The following is an 8,163-nucleotide window of genomic DNA, read 5'->3' on the forward strand; positions in this document are numbered from 1 at the left end:
ACTGAGTGCCTATGAATTTCAGTGTGCATGTGGTACCTACACCACATGCTCAGGAGCTCTCTATGTGCTGCAGGATACCTGTGTGCTTGCCCAGGTATGTCTGTGTAAGCCCACACAGGACTGTAACCCCAGTGCTAGCATCAAAATTCTACAATCTACTGAGCCTAAATGCAGCTGGAGGATTTTTTAATTTTATTTTAAAGTGGCAAACGCACTCACTTTAATTAGCATGTTAACATTAGATCCGTTCAGTTCCTAAACATTCTATTTATATGCAAATTAAATTCTCCCTTTGGATAGTTAGGAGATTAAAGTAGTTGTTAGGGGATGGAAGGTTGCCCTGGCATGGAAACCGCTGCAGTCATCTTGTTTATTGGCTTACGCATTTTTCATAACCTGCTTTGCTTTAAATTAAAAACTACAACAGAGCTGCCTTGTTTTGAATTCTGCAAACTCTTCCAAATAAGACTCAGTGGGTGGGCGTACCAGCTCCTTACAACTGTTAACTGCACAGTGGTGATAGTTTATAGCCTCTGACCTCATGGTTAGTCCAGCATTGTCATTCTTCTAAAAACTCATGGAAAACAAGCTGTGGAAGTCAGGGAAGGTGGTGACACTTAACAAGTAAACAGAGACTACACAATGCTATGTCTTCATGCACTTAAAACTACCACTTGGACTACCTCTGCACCATACATTTAAAGCACTATTATACCACTTTAAACAGTCATGGCTTCCTCCAAAGAATCCTGGGAGCTGTAGTTTATTGTTTGATGCTGAGAGTTATTAGGAGACCCCTGTTCCCCTCACAGAGCTACATTTTCTGGAGTGGTTTAATTATCAGTCCCTCTTCCCAGGTGCACCATTAAAGCCAGTCTGGCACTTCAACCAGTATTCTTATACAGGCCCAACTTTGCTGCCGTACTGTCTGTTAGCGGCAGTGACTCCACTTTTGGGAAACAGTGGTACGGCACATACACACACACACACACACACACACACACACCTGCTGCACCTGCTGCCAGCTTCCCATCCTCTGTCACCTCTCACTTTTGCAGTCAGCCCATCCCCACAAACCACATTCCTCCCTTCCCACACACAATTTCAACAGTATCATTCATTCATTCATTCATTCATTCATTCATTTTTATTCTGCTCTTCAGCCAAAAAAGGCTCCCACATCAGTGATACAAGACAAGCCCTGCCCCTATGCTTGCAAGGTAAAGACATGGCACAAAAGGAAAGGATTTGGGAGGGAGGAGAAAGAAAGAAAGCTCAGGCCCTAGTTGTTAGTTATAAAGTTCCTGTAATGGCCAACTGGGATGGAAATATTTCATGGAGAGGAAGAGCCAAATATTGCTCAGCAGAGCTCTTGGAGAGGACCTGCACTCCCGATCTCTCTCCCTGATGGAATGGTTCCTGAGGAAGAAGCCTGATGGCTCTTGACAAAACTGCATCTCTCATCATTCCTTAGAGTTTTGCACCCCGGGAAATTGCTAATCAGTGCATGAAAGAGACAAATGAGGTGAGAAAGAGAAACTCTCCCTCTTTTCCTGACACATCATCTGCTGCTGCAGTTCTTGCCACTTCCACTTGCCAGGAAAGGAAGGAAAAAGAAAGGAATAGGGAAGTGTGCTCTTGGGGCTGGGCTGGGGTGTGTGTGCCCGCATGCCTGAGCCTTTCTTACCACTTCCCTCCACCCCCTGGATAAATAATATAATTCCCAAGTGAATCCAAGGCAGGTATGAGAATGCTCACCCCTCTCTAATTTCAAAGGGTTTGACATACGGGGGCACCTAAGGATTATTGAGGTAATGTAAGATAATAGGTCACTTTTATGCCCATACTGCAGATGAGGTGGGGTTGCAAGAGAATGGCTTTCCCAGTGCCACTAGTGAATTCACAGCAGTAGTGACATTTGAACCAGGGACGTTTTAGTTCACAGCCCAGGCTCTTACACATTACTCTGCACTCACCCTCTGATATGAATTGGATGTGTGCATATTTTTCTTTTCTGACATCATAAATGCCATGTAGGAAATTTCCCAGCTGCACAGTGAGGAGCTGTATACGAATGACTTAGCAGGAGGCAGCTGCAACAGGAAAAACTTAAAAGCAGCCATCAGACTGGAGCCTTTTAGGAACATAGGAAGCTGACTTAAACTGCGTCAGACTGTTGGTCCATCTAGCCAGGGCAGGTGCCAGATGGCAGCCGGGTCGGATCCTGGCTGATGGTCCCTGCAGCCCGGGGGGGGGGGCTGAAGGGCCCCTCCTTAGTGTGGGAAAGTAGCACTCCCATTCTGCGATCTGCAGCAGCATCGGCTCCCAACCCTGCTGGATCGTGGAGAGGGAGCTCCAAGGCACCCCTGCCAATGCAGTCGTTGTGGGTTCCATAAGCCCACATGCACACCCCACCTACCTCTTCTGTCCCTGTGAATGACATGCACACTGTGCATGCATGCCTGCCTGCCATCAAGGAAGATGGCAGCAAGGGCTTCCCTAAGGGACTGACACCCCTGGTGCCATCTTGTTTTAACGGGAGGCACAGTGCGCACGTCATTCACAGGGACGGGAAAGGTAGATGGGATGTGCGGGGTGCGCCTGTTAGCCCCATGCCATCTGTAGGGGAGGTTGTACTACGGCGGTGTGAGCCAGGGCAAGCTGGTGCTCAAGGGCCCAGTCATGTCTGGTGCCAGCCCTGCATCTAGCTCCGTATTGTCTACACAGCCTGGCAGCAGCTCTCCGAAATGTCAGATGAGGGTTCTTTCCCAGCCCTACCTGGATATGCTGGGTATTGAAGTTGGGACCTTCTGCATGCAGAGGAGATGCCCTGGCACTACTGAGCTATAGCCCTTCCTCTTTCTTGGCTCTGGCCCTCAGATGTCAGAGTTAACACTGCCATGAAATCTATTTACATTCAAGCAGAACCTCTTCAATACACTGACAGCTTTTAACCAAGGTGTGTGTGCATAATTCCCTGAACAAGAGGCTTGCTCTAATATTTTTGTAAAACATGGTTCAGCTTTTTCCCATTATCTTCAAAATGCTAACTGCTGTGTGAATAATTTGAGTAAGTGCCATGAAATCTTTACTATCAATCACTTATTATGAATAATTTTTTGTTATTATAGTTATTATTATTACTCAGTCATCCCTGACATCTAGTATTGGGAAGAAGGGAACTACATATACACTGGGGGAAAGGCTTGCTGAGTCTCAGTAGGAGACTTATGCCCCCCTGAGGCATGGAGGTCAAACTGCAGGAGATAAATGTCTACTGACTCGGATTACAAGTTAACTCAACTGATGCAGTTAAGTCAAGTGCTAAAACCTCATAAAATCTATCCTGAAGCAATCAGATTCCAATGTTATAAATTCTCATATCCTTCAGATGGGCAAGCAAGCATAGTGTGCCCTGTATCCATGAAAATGGGGATTCACCAAATGCAGAAACTGAACCCACTCAATTCACTGAAAGCTACTTTGGTTCCTCCCACTACCACCAAGAGAAGTTATTTGATATCATGATCTATGACAGAACCAACCACTGGCATTTATATTAACAGCACCATCATATATTGTCCATTCAGAAGTAGATTCCAGGATCGGTATTGGGACCTGTACTTTTCAACTTGTTCATTAATGACCTAGAATTAGGAGTGAGCAGTGAAGTGGCCAAGTTTGCTGACGACACTAAATTGTTCAGGGTTGTTAAAACAAAAAGGGATTGCGAAGAGCTCCAAAAAGACCTCTCCAAACTGAGTGAATGGGCAGAAAAATGGCAAATGCAATTCAATATAAACAAGTGTAAAATTATGCATATTGGAGCAAACAATCTTAATTTCACATATATGCTCATGGGGTCTGAACTGGCGGTGACCAACCAGGAGAGAGACCTCGGGGTTGTAGTGGACAGCACGATGAAAATGTCGACCCAGTGTGCGGCAGCTGTGAAAAAGGCAAATTCCATGCTAGCGATAATTAGGAAAGGTATTGAAAATAAAACAGCCGATATCATAATGCCGTTGTATAAATCTATGGTGCGGCCGCATTTGGAATACTGTGTACAGTTCTGGTCGCCTCATCTCAAAAAGGATATTCTAGAGTTGGAAAAGGTTCAGAAGAGGGCAACCAGAATGATCAAGGGGATGGAGCGACTCCCTTACGAGGAAAGGTTGCAGCATTTGGGGCTTTTTAGTTTAGAGAAAAGGCGGGTCAGAGGAGACATGATAGAAGTGTATAAAATTATGCATGGCATTGAGAAAGTGGATAGAGAAAAGTTCTTCTCCCTCTCTCATAATACTAGAACTCGTGGACATTCAAAGAAGCTGAATGTTGGAAGATTCAGGACAGACAAAAGGAAGTACTTCTTTACTCAGCGCATAGTTAAACTATGGAATTTGCTCCCACAAGATGCAGTAATGGCCACCAGCTTGGATGGCTTTAAAAGAAGATTAGACAAATTCATGGAGGACAGGGCTATCAATGGCTACTAGCCATGATGCCTGTGCTCTGCCACCCTAGTCAGAGGCAGCATGCTTCTGAAAACCAGTTGCCGGAAGCCTCAGGAGGGGAGAGTGTTCTTGCACTCGGGTCCTGCTTGCGGGCTTCCCCCAGGCACCTGGTTGGCCACTGTGAGAACAGGATGCTGGACTAGATGGGCCACTGGCCTGATCCAGCAGGCTCTTCTTATGTTCTTATGTTCTTATGTTCTTATGACTTTAATGGAACTTACTCCCTGGTAAGTTCTATAGTATTGAAGCCTAAGTACTCCAATTAACAATGAGCTACTTAACATGCAGGTAGGAGAAGAGCAAGGGGGTTGGTGAAACTGAAATTTCTTTAGCCCAGTTGGCCATGTGTTTACCTACAACTGGAAGCAACTGGCCCCTTATCTTTACCTTGCCTGGGAAGGAAAGATATGAAGTGATGGTTTCCCCACCCAGGCATTCCATATTGTAATCTTTCCATATTGATGTCATCATATAAGGGTTTCATGTTCAAGATTATTTAGTTTTAGTATTTTTTTAACATGAATGATAGCTATGAGATGAACATGCAGTATTCATAATCGAAGGGTTTTTTTTAAGGCATTTGTTTTCAATCACCTTCCGTGCCTGGCAGAGCATACAAATTTCCTTCATTCAACTTGTGGTGGAGAAAGCAACATGTATAGTCAAGCTGGCTCATATGCCACAGTACCAAATATGGGACATGGCTCTTCTTTCCATCTGTGGCTTGCTCCATCTTGGGACTTAGGAGCCCAAGCCCTTGGGTGAGGATGCCAAGTGGTGGTCAACAGCACTGCAGGGATTTTTAATGGTATGTGGTGTATTAGTCGCTTAACTTGCAAATCTGGAAGGAAGAACCAAGCAAATGCAATGCTGCAATTTCCAGGATGCAGTTGCAGGGACCAAAAGCTATGAACTACGGTGGAAGATGGAGAAGGTAACATAGCCACCCATAGCCTCCTGGAAAGACTGCTAGCATAGCACACGCCTTCTGAGCCCTGCCTATGCTTTTATGTTGCCAGACATGGTGGAAGAGAACTTTAGAAGGAGAGGGAGCCCTTCAAAGGAGCCTTAAGATTAGCTAAACAGCTCAGGTGACTCTAGCAAAGTGATGTGCGGGGAGCATGTTGGTGGCCTATTACTGAGTCAGCATTATCATTACCAGCCAGATACATTCCAAGCCAACTTGGACAACGTGTAAAAGGGATTAGACAAATTAATGGAAGATAAGACTATTAATGGCTACTAATCACAAAGGCTGTATATTATCTCCAGTGTCAGAGGCAGCATGCATCTGAGAGTGCTATCGGGTTCATATTCTGCTTATGGGCTTCCCAAATGCATCTGGTTGACTAATGTGGGAGCAGGCTGACCTAGGCTGCATTCAGAAGGCAGTTTATCCCATTTCCCTGATGTTTCCTTACCTGATACTTTCTGCATTTTATTTGATCTTTCACACAACGTGAAAGCCACTTCCGGAAATCTAGTGGAAGTTTATTACTCATTTTTGTGTTAATTGTTTCCAGGAAAAAAAATCAATTTGCAACCCCATTCACTTAGAAAAACATGGGAGTATAGTGATGAAATTTGGGGCAGTATACCAGCACACCTTTCTTTCCTGCTGTTTTCATGGAAGAATCATGGGGGTAAGAAGAGTGCATGTGCGGAAAGGGTGGGGTAGTAGTGACATATCCAGTGATATTCCTTGTTGTGTCATACTACACCCACTGGTGTGAATGAAATTTAACATGACATGACAATATCTCGGGCAGAAAGCCACAGTTCCACAATGCAATGGGTAGAGCAGTGTGAAACGAATATTAGAAATCGGGACAGAAGTGCTACCATAATAATGAGTAAAACTAATGCAATAAGCCCCGTGTCTAAATGCAGTCCTAGATGGCGTTAGATGGATCATTCCTGATCCTGCATGGCTCTTATGGTGTTTTCATGAGCCAAAGGTCTGTGAACTGAAACTGAAGTATAGCGTTAGTTTGCTCCTTATGGATATCAACGAGTAGCGTTGGGGGATGAGGTTTCAGACCCTTGGCCCCTTAATTGTAGTGTGCCACAGGGCTCTATCCTCGCCCCCATGCTATTCAACATTTATATGAAACCGCTGGGAGCTATCATCAGGAGTTTTGGGCTGCAGTGTCACCAGTATGCGGATGCCACACAGCTCTATCTCTCGTTTAAATCCTCACCAGAGTTGGCTGTGGAAACCTTGTCCAATTGCCTGGAGTCTGTAAGTGGATGGATGGGAGAGAACAGGCTGAAGCTGAACCCCGACAAGACCGAGGTGTTACTGGTGGGGGATGGTTGGGAAACTTTGACCTGGTGTTTAATGGGGTGAGATTGCCCCTAAAGGACCAGGTCCGCAGCCTGGGGGTCATTTTGGACTCTCAATTGTCCATGGAGCCCCAGGTATCTGCAGTAAGTCGGGCAGCCTGGTACCAACTTCATCTGGTACAGAGGCTGCGACCCTACCTTCCTATACATCTGCTTCCACGAGTGATACATGCCCTGGTCTCCTCTCAATTAGACTACTGTAATGCGCTCTACGTGGGGTTACCCTTGAAGACGGTCCGGAAATTGCAGCTGGTACAGAATGCGGCGGCACGCTTAATAAAGCAAAGCCGTCGCCGGGATCATGTCACCCCAGTGCTGATGGAGCTACACTGGTTGCCAGTTGTACACCAGGCCCAATTCAAGGTGTTGGTATTAACCTTTAAAACCCTAAACGGTTTTGGCCCAGTTTATCTGAAGGAACGCCTCCAGTATCACCAAATATGCCGCCAAACAAGATCGGCCTCACAAAACCTTCTCTCGGTCCCACCGGTGAAAACAGCTAGGCTGGTGCGGACCAGAGAGAGGGCCTTCTCGGTCGTGGCCCCCACCCTCTGGAACTTGCTTCCTTTTGACCTTCGACATGCCTCGTCCCTGATGGCTTTTCGTCGAGCCTTAAAGACCTTGTTATTCAGGCAGGCCTACGGGATTTCTGGGGTGGGTTAGGCTATTATGTTGTATTACTAACGGGTGGTTTAGATGTATTGTTGTTTAATATGGTGACTGTTGTATGAATATGTTTTAAATTGTATTTTATATTGTGTAAGTCGCCCAGAGTGTCTGTTAAGTCAGACAGATGGGCGACTAACAAATAAAATTTTATTATTATTATTATTATTTACATTTGCGAGGGATATTTGTGCCTTGACTCTAATCCCTCGTTGTTGTTAAAGTGAAAGTATACTGTGTTCCTTCATACTGTGCTTCGGTACATGAGATGCATGATATGGAAACCAATAAATTGCATCATTTAAGTATAGACTAGTTGGCATAATTATTGCTGAGTGGCTGGGGGGAGGTATGGGAGCAGAATACAATCTGATCTCTGGAATGGGTTTGTTTCGACAGAAGTAATTGATGTAAACTGATATTAACAGCGCCAGTGTTTTCACTTGGAATGTATGCCAAGTCTTCCTGCACATAATTCTTTGCATTTTGAAGACCCCTCCTATATTTTTGTCAGTATTTTTGCCTTTTTCACCCATCCCTGCCTTGTATTCTCAACTGTGCCCAAACCCCTCCCCCCGTTGCAGTTTGCCATGCGAGAGCCTGTTGGAAAACTTCCTGTGCAAGCATGGAAGCCATA

The sequence above is a fragment of the Rhineura floridana genome, chromosome 6 (assembly GCF_030035675.1).
Source record: "Rhineura floridana isolate rRhiFlo1 chromosome 6, rRhiFlo1.hap2, whole genome shotgun sequence".
Lineage (NCBI taxonomy): Eukaryota > Metazoa > Chordata > Lepidosauria > Squamata > Rhineuridae > Rhineura > Rhineura floridana.